The following is a 20,596-nucleotide window of genomic DNA, read 5'->3' as shown; positions in this document are numbered from 1 at the left end:
ACACACACACACACACAACACATGCATGCAAAATCAGAGATTTCTATAATGCAATCTTTGGATATTCTCTACTTTTTCCCCACTAAGCCTGGTGGCTGCTGGTCTAGGTGTCTGATGCATACCACTACCTGGCATCTTTAATGTTGGGGAACAGAATGGGTAGAAGGTCATCCTTCTCTGATCCCAGCTCCTTGATTGGGTAATGGTCTATCCAGGCCCTTTGGGGCTCCTTTACAAAATCGCCAAGAAGCCTTCAAAAGTCATCACATACTGGGCACTGGTGGCTCATGCCTGGCATCCTAGCTACTCAGGAAGCTGAGATTTGGAGGATCATGGTGCCAAGCCAGCCTGGGCAGAAAGTGTGTGAGACTCTTATCCTCGATGAACCGTCAGAAAACAAAAGTGGTCCTTTGGCTCAAGTGGTAGAGTTCCAGCCTCGAGAATAAGAGCTCAGGGACAGTGTTCATGTCCAACAACAAGGAGAGGCTTTGCATGTTGGCTTTGGGATTGGCATTGGCCAAATATAATTGGAATTTTCAAGTGCTCCATGACAAAGCAGTGCCTCCTTAGTCCTGTGCTGGTCCATCTTGTCTCACCCCCTATCCTTGTCCATGCTTTGGGTCAGCATGGCTCTGGATGGAAGGAAGGGCTCCAAGGAGGAAGATCCCAGAGCAATCACCCCACCTCCTACTGCCATGCTCACCCTGCTGTTTCTGCTCTTTGCCATAGACTTTCTTCCTTGAATCCATCCATGAGGTCATCACCACCAACATAGTGGTGAGTGGTGGGTCTGGCCTAACTCGGGGAAGTCAGAGGTGGAAGTAGGTCTGGGATTAGGAGCTTCCACCCTGGGTGTGGGCTAAGCCCAGGGTTGACCTTTTTTTTATCGTGAGCCTTACAGTGGTGGGAAGACAGTGTAGACTCCACATTGACTCAGGTAAGATTGGAATCTAGAGGACCAATTGTGTGTGGGAGAGGATGTGGGGCCACTGCTCTTGATACTCCTCTCTCGGGACTCCCCTGTCCCTCCCTCATCCCTCAATGGTAGAAGAGAAACTTCAACTAAGGGTGTGGGATTAGGGGGTGGGGAAGTATTTTGGTGTGAACCAGAAGTGCTTCAAATTCATCCTAGCCCCTACTTCCTGTTTATCTGAGGAATGGCCATTTGGGTTTGGGAGGGGTGAACCATCCTAGCTGAGAAGGTGCGTCAGTGGTAGAGTGGTCGCCTAGCATGACTGAAGCCCTGGGCTTGATTCCACACAGAAAAAGCTGGAAGGGGAAGTGGGGCTCAACTGGTAGAGCACCAGCCTTGATCAAAAAGAGCTCAGGGAGAGTGGCCAGGCCCTTCGTTCAAGCCCCAGGACTGGAAGAACAAATCTTTGTTGGAGGCTTTTTTTCCCCTTTGAAAACAATTTATTGTGATAAGCAGAACATGGGTCTCTTCCCTGGCCACCAATGGGCCATTATATCCCTTGAGCTTGGGCCACCTCCCGGCAGCCTCTGCCCTACCCAACCCCCAGTTTAACTTTCTCATCACCCAGCAGATGGAGGCCTGAGAGAAGGCACCTGACCACCTACTTCTGGTGGCTTCCAAGGCTTTTGAGAGTCAATATGTCACATGGAGAGTCATTATCTGCATCAGTCGACAGAAGAGAGGGAGGGAGCACTCCTTGCCTGAGCTGTGGGCAGATCTGTATCTGGGGCATCTGCAGCAGAACGTGCTCCTTGGGAGAGTCCTCTATGGTGATGAGAACCTTGACCTATCCTCTGGAAGTTTCCACGCTGTCTTCAAGTTGCAATTCTTCAAAACCTTTCTGCTCCTCCCTCATTTCACCCACCACAGGCCCTGATGCATCTGAAGCAGCATTGGGGGGGGGGGGCTCAGCTTGTGCTGGCATCTGGAGCCTGCTGTCCATGCCTTCCTCTGTGAGGATCAACAGCAGCTCCTGCAGCACTCTCCTCTTCTTCATCTTCTCCTGGGACAGCCAGCATACACACTTGGCTTTCTCCCAAAACAGCTCATTCAGAGCCAACATCTGCTCTTTACACACCACAAGGGATTCCTCAATAGTTTGGATGTGTGCTGACAGCTGGCTGCATCGATGGTGGACCTCACTTGCTGGATTCTGGAAGTCCACCTCATCAGGCAGGTTGTGGACGAAGCAGATTTACTTCTTGGACACCCACATGTCCTGCTTCCCATCCCCATGAATGCTGTGGTGGCAGCACATGTGGCAGGGGGCTGTAGATCCAGCTCAGTCTGTCACTGAGCTGCCAGGTGGGCCAGGTGCTTGCAGCTGGCCCACCGCTTCTGAGGTATGATTTCCCCCCCTGTAGATCTCAGCCTCAGTGTGTTAACAGAGCCTCTTCCATCTACCAGGCAACATGGAATGTGGGCGTAGCCACATTTCTTGTATCCCATTGGTCAGAAAGAATCATGAAATAATGGGGGTGTGGCCAGAATCCTGAGATGCAGGCAGAATGGGCAGAGTTAAGATAACAGTGGCTCCTCCAGCCCCTTTCCCAGGGATCTCTGTCCAGTTCAGTTAGGGACAAGAGGATGACCTGCTTGAGCCGGATGGCTGCACAGATTGTTGTGTATGTCCATTTGTTGCCAGTCTCGGACATTGAACTCAGGATCTGGCACAGTCCTTGAGCTGCTTTTGCTCAGAGCTAGCCCTCTACCACTGGAGCCACATGGCTCTACTTCTGGCTTTGTTGGGATTGAAGTTGGACAGGGGTCTCAAGGACTTTCTGGTTTAGAGTGACTTGACATTGATCCTCCTATCAGTCTTGTAAGTATCAAGGAGGAGCCACTGGTGCCTGCCTCATCATTGGTTTTGCTGATGTTCTTGGACACACCCATGAGTTCCCTATCCTCAGGTTTAAGTGGTGGGAGCTGGAGCCCACAGTTGGAATCCTAGTCCTGCCACTTCCAAATGGCAGGAGATCCTAAGAAACTCATTCCTATCCACAGGAATACCAATGGAATGTGATGTATGTCATGATTCTAGGATAAAATTATACACAATTGTATTCTAGGACACTGATTGATTTTAATTAATACTTTATAAAGCATTTCAACAATCACATTCATTAAATGGAGGCAGAATGAAATACCGAAGAATTGGGCATCACATAGTATAGAGATGCCATTTTTTCTGCCCGGACTTTCTTTACTTAATTGCTATATACCATTTTCTGAATGTACTTTGGTGTATGCAACTAAGATATATTATACTTGATCTGGAAATCAATTATTCAAACTGTTTTTTATCAAAAATGCTTATAGCAAAATAAAGAGGTAAATCCAAATTATGTATATTTGAAGACAATGCTTGGTTAGTCCTCTTCTCACATTACCCATTCCCTTCTTGAGAATAATACACATTGTAAGGAAATGCTTAGAATGTTTTGGAGAAATAGGTTGACTTTAAACCAGTTACTCTACGCTGCATTTTGTTTACTTTATATCTAGAAAAGCTAAATTCTTACCTTATCATTTTCCTTAGGCATTATATTCAGGTTTAATGTCTGATGGGTGACAGATAAAGATATAAACATTTTTTAACAGTTGTTAAATTTAGGCTGAGGAATCTAGGTACAATTATGCTCATGCAGATAGGCCTCATCAGTCATGAGACCATGATACCAAAATGTTAACCAATGCTTACTGGTGTCATCCTTATCAGATTTTGTGTATTATAAACAATGGTTATTACCATTTGTTTTGTAATCAACATCATTTCATGGGTTAGGAATTGATGTGAGACATTATACTCAGAAATATATTGAAGGAGGAATCCAAAATTAGTTACCAAGATATACACTTAACGCACTGTTTTAAAAATGTAAGCTAAAGGAAATAATTTATGAAAAAGTCAACATTTACAATAAATACAGAATCAGTATGACTGATTTTTCTTTTATCCCAGGTGCAATATGGCTTGCATGATGACTTTTATGGTTATATGTTAAGTTAGGTCTTGATATTTAGTTGAAGTTCTGTTTTATCATATATTCATTTGTCAGATCAAAGAGGAAATTAATTCCATGCCAGAGTCAACATCCATAATAATGTTACATTTGTATCCTGCTACTTTGCCAAAGTTTCAAATGAGCTTGAGTATCTTGGGTCTTTTTTGGATTTAACAAAATATGTATGCAATTTTGTCAGTAGTATAAATTTTTTTACCACTATTTATTAAACTATTATTTTCCAGAAACTACTACTCTCTTTTCATGAGATTTTTTTTGGGGTCCGGTTATGGGGCCTGAACTCTGGGCCTGGCTGCTGTCTCTCAGCTCTTCAGCTCAAGGGTAGTGCTCTACCACTTGGGCCACAACGCCACTTCCGGCTTATTTTTGCATATGTGGTGCTGAGGAATCAAAACCAGGGCCTCTTGCATGCAAGACAAATGCTCTACCACTGAGCCACCTTCCCAGACCTTTTCATGAGATTTTTAATGTCATTTATATCATGGGTTGATGTTTTCCTTTAGATAACCCACATTTTGTATTCTACAAAGTGTAATTTGGAGTAGTTTAAAATTATGTACACTCAGGTACACTGCTCAGATTCTATTATTGGCATATTTTGTTCTTGTTAAATCAGTAGAATTTAGGTCTCAATATGGATAGTTAGACTTATTCATTGCATTTCTGCAATTTTTAAGATGTCATGATTTTTGTTATTTTATTCTCTTAAATATGTGCAGATCTTACTCCACTTACAGTCACATTTCTTTTAAACAATTTGATCCATTCAAGGGATTTGCTATGTCAGGTTCATCTAGATGAATTTAATTACAAATGAAAACAACCGTATTGTTGAGACAAAGTTATCTTTATGGTTCTAGTCAAGGGTAACATGTATTTGAGGTTTTTGTGCTTAAAAATAACTAGGCACAACATGTTTTTGTTCCTGGTGGACTTCTACTTTGTTGGTTGTTTTTCCAGCTCTGATGACTTCAACATATGTTTGCATTTTATTTCAAATGTTTTGTGTCTATATTTTGTTTCATATAACAGAAAGTACAAAAAGAATCAGTGATTTAGAACTTTTCGAAATAGATTTCTAAGAGAGACACTTGAAGTTTTGTGACATCTGGGACCGGATAGGTCTTGTTAGTGGAGGGGGTAGTAGAATAAAACAGACATTGTTTGACATGATTTGAATTCTTCCTCTTATTGCCTCACTATTTCAAATAGTATTACTTCAAAATCTTTAGTTGAAAGAAAATAATTTTGTCTGTATGAGCTCAGAATTGTTGCTTAATTGGGACACACTACACATTTATAATTGATTTTAACTCTAAAACCTTCTTTCCTTCTTTTACAATCACAGTTGTGAATTTATAATGCTAAAATAGCATCTACTAATTTATATGAAATAGTCCACACTATTTTCCCTTCACACTATATGCAATATAGACTGTCATAATAGTGAGTAATATAATATGTAATAATTGACTTTGGGGAATGTCAATTACAATGGATTTTTTGACATACTGAGTAATAGTAAAAATTATATTTTATTCTATTAAAAAGTTCACAGTTACATCTAAAAATAACTCATAGTTATAAACTCATGCTAAAAAGTAAGATTGTTTATTGGAAAAAGCCAGACATTTCAATAAGCTTGCTTTTTATACATTGACTTGGATCTGGGCTTTGGTGGCTGATGCATGTAATACTAACTAGTCAGGAGTCTGAGGTCGAGGATAGTGGTTCAAAGCCAGCCTGTAGAGATAAGTCTCTGAGACTTTTATCTCCAATAACCCACTTGAAAACTAGAAACGGCACTGTGGCTCAAGTGGTACAGTGATATCAATGAGCAGAAGAGTTCATTGAAATCTGTGGCCAGGCCCAGAGTTCAAGCCCCACGACCACCAAAAAAAAAAATGACATGGATTTTTACTTTATTATTTCATTATTCTTATTGTGAAAATACATACAGAAGGGTTAAAATTACATGAGCAAGGTAATGATTACATTTGTTATCAAACATTGTTTCCCCATCCTTTGTTTCCGCTTACCATTCCTTCCCATCTACCCCTCAAAGCAACCCAGGCGCCAAAGTTGTAAAGTTCATTTTCCGACATAACTTGTTGTATATCTGATTGTTGCATGGGACCACCTGTATCCCTATTTATACAACATGTTTTTCCCTTCCCCTCCACAAATTATACCAACATCAAATACAGTGAAAACAAGGGTTATGTCATGGGGGAGAGACACACAAAGCAACAAAGAAATCATCTTATAAATATGCTAAAAACAATAGCAAGAGAAAAAAAAAACATTTGAGTCCTTATCTTTGGGTTCATTTCACCTAACATCAACTTATCTGATCATTGCTGCTTGTCCAAGACATATACTAATAATTGCAAATAAGGGAAACCATGAGACTTATATTTCTTTGGGTCTGGCTTACTTCACTTAATATAATTTTTTCCAAGACTTTCAATTTCCTAAAAAAAATAGGGCAATGTCATTCTTTCTGATGGAGGCATAGAATTCCATTGTGTATATATATCACATTTTCTTGATCCATTCATTTACTGAGGGGTATCTGGGTTGGTTCTATATTTTAGCTATGGTAAATAATGCTTTAATAAACATATAAACATAGTTGTGCTGGTAGCTTTAGTATGGTCATGTTTGTGATCATATGGGTAAGTGCCCAAAAGAGAAATTGCTGGGAAATAGCGGAGCGCTATGAGGAGTCTTTTGAGGAACTTCCCTACTACTTTCCACAGTGGTTGAACAATTTTACACGCCCACCAACAACACAATAGGGTTCCCTTCTCTGCACATCCCCTCCAGGTTCTGTTGTTATTAGAGTTCTTATTTATAGCCATTTTAACTGGGGTGAGGTGGTATCTCAATGTTGTTTCATTTGCATTTCTTTTATGGCTAGGGAGGTGGAACATTTCTTCATGTGTCTATTGACTATCTTCCTTTCTTCTTCAGAGAAGTTTCTCTTTAAGTCTTTAGCCCACTTATTTATTGGGCAGTTGTTTCTTTGAGAATTTATTGTTGGGGGATTTAATTTTTTGAGTTGCAGGTATATTTTAGTTATGAGAACCTTGTCCGTTTTATGGCAAGTGATGATCCATAATTTAACTTGTTTTTCTACAAATATATAGAATATTGTAGCTTTGGAAAATCAATAAATGTTGCATTTTCATATAGGATTACATATCCTTGCAAGTGTTGTCTAAAACTGATCTACACTGAAATGATTGCCATTGATAGCTTTCTCAAGATTCCAGATGTTTATACTTTCTGCTGACCTTCCACAAAACTCATACCCCGAACATAAGTTTTTAGTTTGTTCATGCAATTATAGAAACATAAACATATGAACCAAATGTTAATTACTTTTACCTGCTGTCATTAATGTAGTATAACTAATACAATTAAGAATATACCTTGAGGAAAGTAAGATTCTTCCTTCATGCTTCAAGGCTCTCTCTCTCTCTCTCTCTCTCTCTCTCTCTCTCTCTCTCTCTCTCTCTCTCTCTCTCTCTCTCTCACACACACACACACACACACACACATTTACCACTCTGACTCAGGTTAGGTTCCTGACATTGGGTATCAGACAATCATCTAATAATCAAACTTTCCTGCCCAGACATAAAATACATTCATAATTCCACACATATAAAAATACCAGATCATTCAAAATAATGAGAATATTTAACGGAATTACCCAGCTCCTCTACCATCTACTCCCTGATTTAATTCATTTATGACAATGCATTTTTCATACCATAATTAAAAACCATAATTAAAAATAATTTTGAGTTTCTCTGATTAGCAGACAAAAATATGTTATCATATAATAGAAAATGTAGGTAAAATTACTTTCCCCTGTTTAATCTTTTATATAACTTATCAAAAACTTCTTTTTCCTTGCATACTCTGTTTCTGGCATTTGGCCCTAATGTCTAATATTAAATTACAAAGGACATGCCATATTCCTTAGTTCATTTTTCCTAAAGGTTATGCTATGGAGTTGAATCTGATTTGTTTGATTATTCTATTGTTTTCTAACTTTTCCACATATTCTGAGAGTTGCTTCATATGTGTATTTGTGCACATATAAGTGCCTCTGTATATATGTGTATGATTGCATGTATGTATGCAAAGCCTCAACATCTTATTCAGCAATCTTGCTCATGACTGGTATTCCAATAGTTGAGCCATTCTTCCAATCCAACTTTTGGCTGGTTAATTATATATAGTTTCTCAAAGACTGTTCTGCCCAGGCTGGATGCAAACTGAACTTCCCAGACTAGTTTACATTCTTAGGTTTTATTGCTCCAGTAGTATCAACTTTTAAATTACAAATATTTTGTGAGTGTAAAGGCTAAGGTGTAGCATAGATTTTTAGCTAAAGAATTTATATAAAGATAGATGAACATGCACATTACATATGCTGAGTGTACACTGTGAGAAATGTGATCTTAAGCTTGGTGGTGGTGAGATCGTCGGATAGGGTTAAAAGCCAGCCTGGACAGGAAAGTCCCAGAGACTCTTTTTCCAATTAACTCCAAGAAAATTAAAAGTGGCACTGTGGCTCAAGTATAGAGCATTAGGCTTGAGCTGAATAGCAGAGGGACAGCTCCCAGCCCTGTGTTCAAGTGCCAAGACCACCACCAACAAAAAATGCATAAGTAAAGGAAAGAAAATAAATGTGATCTTATCCACCAGTTGATGGCTAGTATAATCCCTGCTCTCTCAGGATGGACTTTTTTTCCAATTAAGTCCATGCTCTTACATCTGATTTTCATTGGAAACAATTATGCTTCCATTCTACTGTCTACAAAGATGCGTGATTAGCAAGCATGATTTAGAAAGGGAGTGGCCTCATACTTCGTGTTCCACGTAGGAGTAATGCTAAGTGACATCAACTGTATAGACGTCTCTTCAAAGAAGAAATATTAGATGTTTATTGGAAAGCTAGTATTTGATTTTTTTTATTGTGAGAATACCGTACACAGGAGTTACAATTACACAGGCAAGATAACGAGCACATTTCTTATCAAGCATTGTTGCCTCTTCTTTGTTTCCCCTTCCCTTCCATTCCCATACCCCCTCTCCCCTCACCCTATCCTCCCCCCCACCAAAGTAGTGAAGTTCATTTTTCGACATAGTGACTTGTACATCTCATTGTTGCAATGGGTCCACCTGTATCCCTAAACGATTTGTTTTTAGAGAATATGTCCAGCAAAGATTCTATAACATAACTCAGCAAAAGTAGGTGCACTGAATCATTTTGGAATTAATTTTTTTGCTTGGGAAGATTATTGATCTTGTCGTTCCTTTTGGGAAAACTTAAAGTCATATTTCACTTTTTGTTGGTTGTGTGGCTTGAATTCTGATCCTGGGCACTGTCCCTCAGCTCTTCAGTTCAAGTTGAGCGCACTACCACTTTAGCTACAGCACCACTTCCAGGTTTCTGGTGGTTAATTGAAGATAAGGGTCTCGTGGACTTTCCTGACAAGGCTTGCTTTGAACCACAATCCTCTGGTCTTAACCTCCTGAGTAGCTAGGATTACAGGTGTAAACCACCAACACCCAGCTCATATTTGCATATATGTGCACTGAATGACACTGTGTAGACAAAGAATGGAATTTTTAACCAAATGATAACATAGTAGATTTTCAGAAAAATTGAGGTAGCAGTAAATATGTCCTTCTTTTCCATTTTTTACATTAATGACTCATGAGCTATGGGACCCTTACATTAGCATCCTGTGACATCTGTATAGGTGTATTTAGTATCAGGAAATGTTCATAGAGAAATGTAGAAAGAATGAGATTTTTAGAAAACAAAGGAGATAAGGTATGAAAGAACAGCATAGAAGGAGATACATTTATCATGCAGAGATTAAGAACTAGCCTAAGAGATTTAGAATGCTAAAGGCAATGAGGAAAAGCCTACTTGACAACTAGCTCTTCAGTAACCAAAAATGGTTCTCTAGACCAGTTTCTGGTAAACTTAGTTACTATCATTTTTTTCTTCCATCTGGAGTTATTCCTTATTTTCTGTCACAACTATTAATTACCTTCTGCCTTTTTGGTGCCAAAACTGACCAGAAAGTTTTCAAAATCACACTTAGACTATTTTCACTTTGTGATTAGCAGTGATGACACAAAATCCTGGAATCGTTGAATTTCCAGAATTAATCTTCACCTAACATCTAAGCACATTCCTGGCATTAATTGCTGTGACTTAATGAACAAACCTTTTTTCAACACAGTATCCTAACATAAGTAAAATACATGAATTAGGCGCTATTGTCAGGTGTCAGTATGAAAGGAGCAATTATATATTTCAAGTATTGGTTCTTTATTTTCCAATTACTATTTTTTTTGCCAGTTCAGGGGCTAAAACTCTGTGGTAGGGAATTATTCCTGAGCTTTTTTTTTTTCTCAAGGCTAGCACTCTACCACTTGAGGCACAGCATTCCTTTCAGTGTTTTTCTTTTTTATGTGTTACAGAGGAATTGAACCCAGGGTTTCATTCATGCTAGGCAATCACCATACCATGAAGCCACATTCCCAAGCCCTAAGAGAATTTCTTAAGAAGGCATTACATTTTCATTCCGTAACTATGTATCATAAGTTTGTCCAGGTGCTAGAAAATGATGCAGAAAGCAATACAATATAATAAGTCCAGTAAGGCTGGATGGACAATGAATTTCACAGTCTAGCCAGGGCACAATGGGTCTTACCTCAGGGAGCTGTTTCAACAGGCTAAGCGAGACAGCTCGTGACCCAGAGCCCACCTCCAGAATGAGAGGGTCACCTTGGATTCCAGCCATATGGGGATGCTGGGCCCCTCCTCCAGAACCCATTCAACCAGTTTTTGTGAAAGAGAGAGAGAAAAGTCAGAATTACAATTAAGTCGGGTGGCGGTGGCTCAGAACTCTAATCCTAACTACACAGAAGGCTGATATATGAGGATCATGGTTCATAGCCAGCCCCGGCCGGAACGTCTCTGAGACTCTTATTTCCAAAGAACCACCAGAAAACCAGAAGTGGTGCTGTGGGCTCAAGTGGTAGAGCACTAGCCTTTTGCTGAGGAGCTCAGGAACAGCGCCCATGCCTAGGGTTCAAGCCCCACAACTGACAAGAAGTGGACTTCCTACCACAAGAAGTGGATTAAATAGCACCCATTGTACTTGGGAGCATGGTAATGAAGTCAGGACGAGTTTCCTGTGAAGTTAAAATGATAAGGAGATCACCTGACTTCTCTGTGCCTCGGTTTCCCCAGATGCAAAACTCAACACAGTGAAACATCCCCTTCCTCATGGGGATAGAGTAATGATGAAAGAGAGCCATGTTTTGTTTCAAAATCCCCACCTGTTGCATGATTAATAACTGACCCCACCTGAGCCCTTTTCGGGTATCTTCCTGTCATTTGCTAACAGAATAGCCGAGAAACTTCTCTAAAGGCCACTCCCTCCATGCCAAGTCATGCTCCAGAGATTCCCTCTGTATAAATCCCTTGTTTCCTCAAAACTGTCCTGTGAAGGGAATGAGGTCTGATGGTTGTGGCCCTACCCAGGGCTTCACCTGTGGTCAAGAATCGGCTGCTGTGGACTAAATGTTTGGGATAATCCATCTAAATCGATGACTGAGCATGGTGCTACATGTCTACCATCCCAACTACAGAGGACCAGGTCTGGTGGAGCGGTAGAGCATACCTGTCCCAGATAGGAGGACCTCAATCCAGTCCAACCAGAATCATATATTGAGTCTCTGTTTCAGAAATGCACAAGACAGAAAGGTGGCTCCTCAGAGCCAGCGTGAGGAAACAAGCAGGGGGTCATGGTGCCCCCAGAGGGGTGTCTGACCACGGGTAGTGGTGATTTGGGGGCAGCCACTCACCTGTGCTGCTGGGAAAAGCTGCTGGAGGCTGCTCCAGGTGGGGCAAGCATCAATGGCAGTGGCATTGCAAACAGATGGGCCAAGAGCAAAGAACCAGGGCCAGGGAACAGGTCAGTGCTTTAGGAGGGCTGGCAGGCACCTTTACCTGAGGTTTGAAATCCCGCACCTGGGGAAGGGGGGAGGGAGCCAGGGTGTGGGCAGGCTTCTCAATTTCCTACTATAATCCAAAGTCGCTTGAGTCTCTTCCTCACCACTCAGCCACCTCTACCTTCCTCAACTGCTGGTAATGTTGTAAATTAACGGAGAGAATCCAGGTGCTACTGGGCATCACAGAATGTGGGCGTGGTCACCATTCTTGTATCCCATTGGTCAGAAAGCACCATGAAATAATGGGGGTGTGGCTGGATTTCTGTGATGCAAGCAGCATGGGTGGAGTCAAAAAGACAGCAGCTCCCGCAGCCCTTTTCCCAGGGACCAATTCAGTTGGAGACAAGAGGGTGACCTGCTTTAGCTGGATGGCTGCACAGATTGTTGTGTATGTCTGTTTGTTACCAGACCCGGACCTTGAACTCAGGATCTGGGAACAGTCTGTGAGCTGCTTTTGCTCAAGGCTGGCCTTCCACACTGGAGCCCTGGGCTTCTGGCTTTGTTGGAACTGAAGTTGGACAGAGGTCTCAAGGACTTTCCTTCCTAGGATGACTTTGACCATGATCCTCCCATTACAGCCTTGTAAGTATCAAGGAGGACTGTTGAGAGCCACTGGTGCCTGCCTAATCATTGGTCTTGCTGATATTCTTGGACAGACCGGTGCGTACCCTATCCCCAGGTTGAAGTGTTGGGAGCTGGAGCCCACAGTTGGAGTCCTGGTCCTGCCACCTCCAAATGGCAGGAGATTCTAAGGAACTCATTCCTATCCATATGAATACCAATGGAATGTGATGTATGTCCTGATTGAATGGGCAGTTCTTGAATGATTCTAGGATAAAATTATATACAATATATTATAGGACACTGATCAATTTTAGTTAATTCTTTATTAAGCATTTAAACAATCACATTCATAAAATTTAGACATAATAAAATACATAAGAATTGGGCCTCACATACTGCAAAAGTGCCATTTTTCTGCCAGGTCTGGGATTGAAACTCATGGTCTTAGTAACTCTGTTGCACTGTGTGGGAATGGGAAGCTGGCCTCCTTGAAGTCAAGAAATTCCGGTCTGTTCCTTATGCCTAAAATAGATCCTCACCACTACAAAATATCCTATTCATGTAGAATTTACGTATATGATTTATATTTATATACATTGGTTGACTCCATATTGCATTCAGTATAGTTATTTTATTTTTTGTTTTATTCATGTATTGACCATTTATTTTATTGACTATTATGGAACATAAAACATTGATTACATTGATTACACAGGATATAGGTCTGTATATGTATTCCACTTCATACCTTACACCCAGAACTTTCAGAGAAAAGAAAAACATGTGTCACCATCATCTTCTTCCTCCACGATTCATTTTTGATAATGCTGGCATCTTAACTCAAGGCTTACAAGCCTACAAGGCCCAATTCATGAATGGGTGAGTGTTAGCATGCCATCCTGGGGCAAATTGAGCTGACAGGGTGTTCCCAGGACCTCAGATCAAGCCCCAGGGGTTACCAAAATAAGAAAAGATTGACATGCAGATGGCAGTACGCTAATAAATATATATCTTTATAGAGTGTCAAAGATGTTATATAAACTACATTCTTACCAATTCCTGGGTATTAATTGTGCCTCAATGTAGTTAATGTAATTAATGTAATGTAATTAATAAATTGTTTCCTTCTTAAACTATTAATGAAATCAATGTCCTGAATTTATTGCATTCCTTTAAGTAATAATATTCTTTCAATGCTTCATAAATATTAAATCAAATCAATCAGCCTACTGAAATGATGTTGTCTAATTTTATAAAGCATCATCCATGATCAATTCATTCAACCCTGACATTGACAACATTCCATTGTTAATCCTGATAGTCTGGCAGCCTTCAGCAATGCAAGGTGAAGTACCCTTTGCAACAGTGTCATTCAGACCCATGATGGTCACCATGCAAAGGAAGAAAACGTAAAATGGCCATTTTTGTGCATTGCTTTCCCTGCAAGGCCTGGGGGTCTAGGATCCCAGGAGGAGCTGTAGATCTAGTGGCTGTACCCCAGCCTAGGGTTATCAAAGCTGAGGCAGAGTTGCCATAAACTGAGTTCAAGCGCCGTATTAAGAAAAGTAAAATAAAAAAATTAGCTCCCTGGCTTGCAATTCATGCTGTTTATTCTTCCAGGCTTTGGATTCGAACTCAGGATCTGGGTAAACCTGCAGCAATGGGGATGAAGATAAAAAAGTCAGGCCTGTTCACTAGTACTGAATTCAAGCCCCAGCCCTGGAAACATACTATTTATATACATTGTAATGATAGGATATTTACTTACCTATAGATGTTCAACCATACATGTTTGGTGTGGTTGTTCTTGTATCTTTTGTTTTATTCATTTATTTACCATTGATTGTACTATGATGAAACCCCTTCCATGTATTACATTGATGACATCCTTTCACAGAGCATATAGATTTATAGAAATGTTCTCCATCATACCAGGATTCTCAGGATCACCAAGGATTTTCAGAGAAAAGGAAAACAAGTTTTACACTTCGCTTCTTACTCCACGATTCACTTGTTGGTAGTGCTGGGATCTTAACTCAGGGCCTAGTACGACCAATTGGCCAATAGGTCAAGGTGAACCCACTAACCTGTGATCTACTAATGAGCTAGGCCATTCCCAGGATCTGACAGTGATCACCAGGGTGGTCCACTACAGTCATGAATTCATAATTTAAACATACGATCTATATTGACATACGTGTGTGTACAACATCTTGTGTTCGGTGAATTTCTCCTTATTTTGTTTCTACTTTATGGAGGTATTGTGTATTTTACTAAGTAAGGTGACAGGTTTAACTGTGCTGACATGGAGGACAACCTGTTCCCATGGTTATAGGGTTGCCTATGAATTCCCCTTCCTAGTTGAGACTCAGGACTTACACAGGAGATGAAAACATTTAAAACAACTGGCTTCTGACATCAGGATGGATATTTTTGTGAGTGACGGGATTTGAACTCAGGTTTCGATAGCTCTGTTGCACTGAGGGGGAAGGGAAAGCTCACCATCCTTGAAGACTATAATGTCAGGCCTGGTACAGGGCCTGATTTAAAGCCCCAGGACTGAACAAAATAGCAAACGCACCTTTTATTTTTTTATTTTTTTTAAATTTATTTTACTTTATTTGTGAACATATTGTACGGAGGGGTTACAATTACATGGGCAGGATAATGCGTACATTTCTTACCAAACATTGCAGCCTCCTCCTTTGTTTACCCAAGACATCCCTTCCCAGCCTCCCCCCTCCCTCACCAATCCCAATCCTTCTTCTCCCCCAAAACCGACATTGTAAAGCTCGTTTTGGACATGACAACTTGTACTTCTCATTGTTGCCACAGGTCCACCTGTATCCTTAAACGACTTGTTTTTCCCCATCTCCTCCACAAATTATACGGACATAAAATATAGTGAAAGCAGGGGTTATACTGTGGGGAAGGGCATACAAAGCAACAAAGAAATAATCTTATAAATGCGTTAGAAACACATGCATGAGAGAAAAAAAAACATTAAAATACATATCTAAGGTTTCATTTTCCTAACATTACATTATCTGACCTTTTCCGCTTGACTCATACAAATACTAAATATTGTAAATAAGGGAAACCATGGAGCCTGTGTTTCTTTGGGCCTGGCTTACTTCACTTAATATAATTTTTTCCAAGTTTATCCATGTCCTAACAAATGGGGCAATGTCATTCTTTCTGATGGAGGCATAGAATTCCATTGTGTATATATACCACATTTTCAAGATCCATTCATCCATTGAGGGGCATCTGGGTTGGTTCCATATCTTAGCTATGGTAAATAATGCTGCAATAAGCATAGTTGTGCTGGTAGCTTTAGTGTGGTCTTCTTTTTAAGCATTTGGGTAAGTGCTGAAAAGTGGGATTGCTGGGTCATAGCGGAGCTTTATGTGAAGTATTTTGAGGAATCTCCATAATGCTTTCCAAAGTGGTTGAACAAGTTTACATTCCCACCAACAATGAAGTAAGGTTCCCTTCTGTCCACATCCCCTCCAGCATCTGTTGTTGATAGAGTTCTTGATATTTGCCATCCTAACTGGAATGAGGTGGTATCTCAATGTTGTTTTGATTTGCATTTCTTTTATGGCTAAGGATGTTGAGCATTTCTTCATGGGTCTATTGGCCATCCTTCTTTCTTCTTCAGAGAAGTTTCTCATTAAGTCTTTCTCCGACTTATTTATTGGGCAGTTGTTTCTTTGAGGATTTGTTGTTGGGGATTTAATTTTTTGAGTTCCAAGTATATTTTAGATATGAGACCCTTGTCCTTTGTATGGCTATTAAAGATTTTCTCCCAATCCATGGGCTTTCTATTAATCTTGCTACCTATGTCCTTTGCCATGCAGAAGCTCTGCAACTGTATGCAATCCCATTTGTCCAACCTTTCTTTGATTTGTTGTGTTTCCGGGTCTCTATTCAGAAAATTTTGGCCTGAGACAAGGAGACCTAGGGTTTCTGCTATTCCATTCCGTTAGGTTTTCAGAGTGTCTGCTTTGACTTCGAGGTTTTTGATCCATTTGGAGTTGATTCTGGTGCAGGGCTATATATAAGGATCTAGCTTTAGTTTTCTACAAGTAGATAACCAATTTTGCCAGCACCAATTACTGAAGAGGTTGTCTTTGTTCCTTTCTATTGTTTTAGCTCCCTTATCTAAGATTAGATGGCTATAGGTCTATAGGTTCATTTCTGGGTTTTCAATTCTATTCCATTGGTCCTGAGGTCTGTTCTTATGCCAATACCAAGCTGTTTTGATTATTAGGGATTTATAGTAGAGTTTGAAATTTGGTATTGATAATCCTCCAGTAGTGTTCTTTCCGTTGAGGAGCGTTTTTGCTACTTGGGGTCGTTTATTGTTCCATATGAATTTTTGGATTGCCTCTTCTATTTCCTTGAAGAATGCGGTTGGAATTTTGATAGGTATCACGTTGAATTTGTAGATAGCCTTGGGAAGTATTGCCATTTTCACCATGTTAATCTTCCAATTTAGAAGCATGGGAGGTTTTGCCATTTTTTAAGTTCTGTGTTGATTTTTTTTTTTCAGGATTTTAAAGTTTTCATCATAGAGGTCCTTCACTTCTTTGGTTAAGTTAATTCCTAGGTATTTTATTTTTTGTGGGGCTATTACAAATGGAGTTGCTTTCCTAATTTCAGCCACACGTTTCTCATTGTTGGCATACAGAAAAGTCATTGATATTGGGGGTTAATTTTATAACCTGCTACTTTTCCAAAGTTTTGAATCAGCTTGAGTAATTTGGGAGTGGAGTCTATGGGATTCTTTAAATACAAGATCATGTCATCTGCAAAGAGGGAGAGTTTTATTTCTTCTTTCCCTATTTGGATCCCCTTTATGTCTGCATCTTGTCATTGCTTTACCTAGGCATTCTAATACTAGATTGAAGAGAAGTGGAGAGAGTGGACATCCTTGTCTTGTTCCTGAGTTAAGAGGAAATGGCTTTAATTTTTCACCATTAAGTATAATGCTGACTGTAGGTTTGTCATATACAGCATTTAATGTATTGAGGAATGTTCTATGGATTCCTAATTTTTCCAAAACTTTCATCATAATGGGTGTTGGATCTTGTTGAATGCTTTTTCTGCATCTATTGAGATAACCATGTGGTTCTTATTCTTGCTCCTGATGATGTCATGAATAATATTAATTGATTTGGGTATATTGAACCAGCTTTGCATTCCCGAAATAAATTCTGTTTGATCATGGTGTATAATTTTTGGATGAATTGTTGGAGTCGATTGGCCAAAATTTTGTTGAGAAGTTTTGCATCAATGTTCATCAAAGAAATGGGCCTATAGTTCTCTTTCTTTGATGAGTCCCTACCTGGTTTTGGGATCAGGGCGATGATGGCTTCATAGAATGTGTTCGGTAGTGAACTTTGTATTTCAATTTCATTGAAGAGTTGGAGGAGTATTGATGTGAGCTCTGCTTTGAAATCCTTGAAGAATTCCGCTGTAAAACCATCTGGTCCTGGACTTTTCTTAGTTGGAAGGTCTCTTATTGCTGTTTCTATTTCAATGCTTGATATGGGCCTGTTAAGCCTGTTTAACTCATCTTGGTTTAGTTTTGGCATGTCAATATTTGCTAGGAAAAGGTCCATTTCTGTCAAGTTCTCAAACTTATTAGCATAAAGTTTTGACACGTATTCCCTTATAATATTTTGAATCTTGGTTGTTTCCGTGGTGATGTTTCCATTCTCATCTCTGAGTTTATTAATTTGGGTGTGTTCTCTTCTTTTTCTTATAAGATTTGCTAAGGGTCTGTCAATTCTGTTAATTTTTTCGAAGAACCAACTCTTTGTTTTGTTGATTCTTTCTATAGTATTTTGGAATCTAATTCATTTAATTCTGATTTAATTTTAATTACTTCTTTCTGTCTACTGGATTGGGGTTTATCTTGCTGCTCATTTTCAAGGAGGTTGAGATGTCTCATTAAATTGTTGGTTCCAAATCTCTCCAATATGTTGATGTATGAGCTCAGAGCTAAAAACTTGCTTCTGAATACTGGTTTTCTGTGTCCCAAGGAGCTGGTAATTTGTGTATTCATTTGTGTTGAATAGCATGAACATTTGCATTTCCTTTCTAATCTCTTCCATGACCCACTCGTGATTCAGGAGTGTGTTGTTCAGTCTCCATGTGATACCGGACTTTCTTTGGTGGCTTTTGGTGTTGAGTTCTAATTTTGTTCCCTTGTGGTCTGAGAGAATGCAAGGTATAACTTCAATGTTTCTGAATTTAGACAAGTTTGCTTTGTGGCCTAAAATGTGATCTATTTTAGTAAAAGGTTCCATGTGCTGCTGAGAAGAACGTGTATTCTGATGCTGCTGGGTGAAATGTTCAGTAGATATCTGTTAAATCTAGTTGATCTATGCAGCTGTTTTGATCTGCGGGTTCTCTGTTGAGTTTTTGCCAAGTTGATCTATCTAGTGGGGAGAGTGGTATGTTAAAATCCCCAGCAATTAATGTCTTTGGATTTATATGGGATTTGAGGGAAAATAGTGTTTCTTGGATAAATTTGTGTGCTCCATTGTTTGGCGAGTAGATATTTACAATTGTATTCTCCTCCTGAAAGAGAGATCCCTTAATTAGTATGTAGCGACCTTCTTTATCTCTTCTCACGAATTTTAATTTGAATTCTATTTTATCTGATGTTAGGATTGCAACTCCCGCCTGTTTATGGGGGCCGTTTGCTTGGTAGATTTTGTTCCAACCTTTAACATTGAAAATGTGTTTGTTTTTACGGGCAAGATGTGACTCCTGAAGGCAGCAGATAGAAGGGTCTTGGTTTTCAATCCAACTAGACAGTCTATGTCGCTTAATTGGAGAGTTCAGTCCGTTAAGGTTAAGAGAAAGAACTGAGAGGTATTTGGGAATTCCTGCCATGTTATCCACCTTCTTGGGGTTTGCGAAAACTGGGTTCTTTGTAAGGTTCTTGGATTCTCAGTTTGGGTGCAGTTTCTTGGCCATTATTGTGTTCTTGTTGGTTTTCTATGTGTAGGACATCTTTAAGAATCTTTTGTAGGGCTGGTTTGGTGGAGATGTATTGTTTCAATTTTTCTTTGCTATGGAATGTTTTTATTTCGCCTTCAATTGTGAAGGAGAGTTTAGCTGGGTACAGTATTCATGGATGATAGTTGCTTGTTTTTAGGACATGGCATGCATCATTCCAGGCTCTTCTTGCTTTGATTGTCTCTGCTGAGAAATCTGAGCTGATTCTAATTGGTTTGCCTTTATAGGTGATTAATTTTTTCTCCTTGCAGTTTTAAGGATCTTTTCCTTGGTCTGAGTTGATCCTGTGTGGATTATAATGTCATGGTGGGATGTCCTATTCTTCTCTGTTTTATTTGGAGTTCTAAAAGCTTCTTGTATCTGAATAGGCCTATCTTTTTGCATGTTTCGGAAGTTCTCTGCTAGAATCCGGTTAAACAAATTTCCTAGGTCATTAACTTCTGTTTCTAGGTGCTCCTCTACACCTATTATCCTTAGATTAGGCCTTCTGATGGTATCTTCCAAGTGTTGGATACATTTATCATATTTCTTGGACTTGTCTTGGATGGTTGTATATTCTTTTCTATAATATCTAGGCTGTCTTCAGTCCCTGAGATTCGATCTTCTGCATGGTCTAACCTGTTTCAAGTCATTCTACTTTGTTTTTTATCTCTTTTCCTTCTAATTGGTCATCTTTGATGGCTTCAAATTCTTTGTTGAAGCTTTGTTTTAGATCTTATATGACCTTCTTTACTTCCTTAATTTGATGTTCCGTGTTTATTCTCAGATCACTTAGTTGAATGCTTATGGTTTCCTTGGACTCCCATTCCTTCTGTTTGGTTCCATTCAGCATTCCATTTGTGGTCTCCCTGACTTCCTTCAGTTCTTTGTTAATGGATTCCATGAATGCCTTTAGTGATCTTTGTGTATTCTCTTCCAGCTCTCTCAATTCCTGTAT

The sequence above is a fragment of the Dipodomys merriami genome, unplaced genomic scaffold (genome assembly GCF_024711535.1).
Source record: "Dipodomys merriami isolate MVZ:Mamm:240054 unplaced genomic scaffold, mDipMer1.0.p SCAF_23, whole genome shotgun sequence".
In the NCBI taxonomy this organism is placed as follows: domain Eukaryota; kingdom Metazoa; phylum Chordata; class Mammalia; order Rodentia; family Heteromyidae; genus Dipodomys; species Dipodomys merriami.
The sequence above is the reverse complement of the archived record's forward strand: the minus strand, read 5'-3'. Positions refer to the sequence as shown.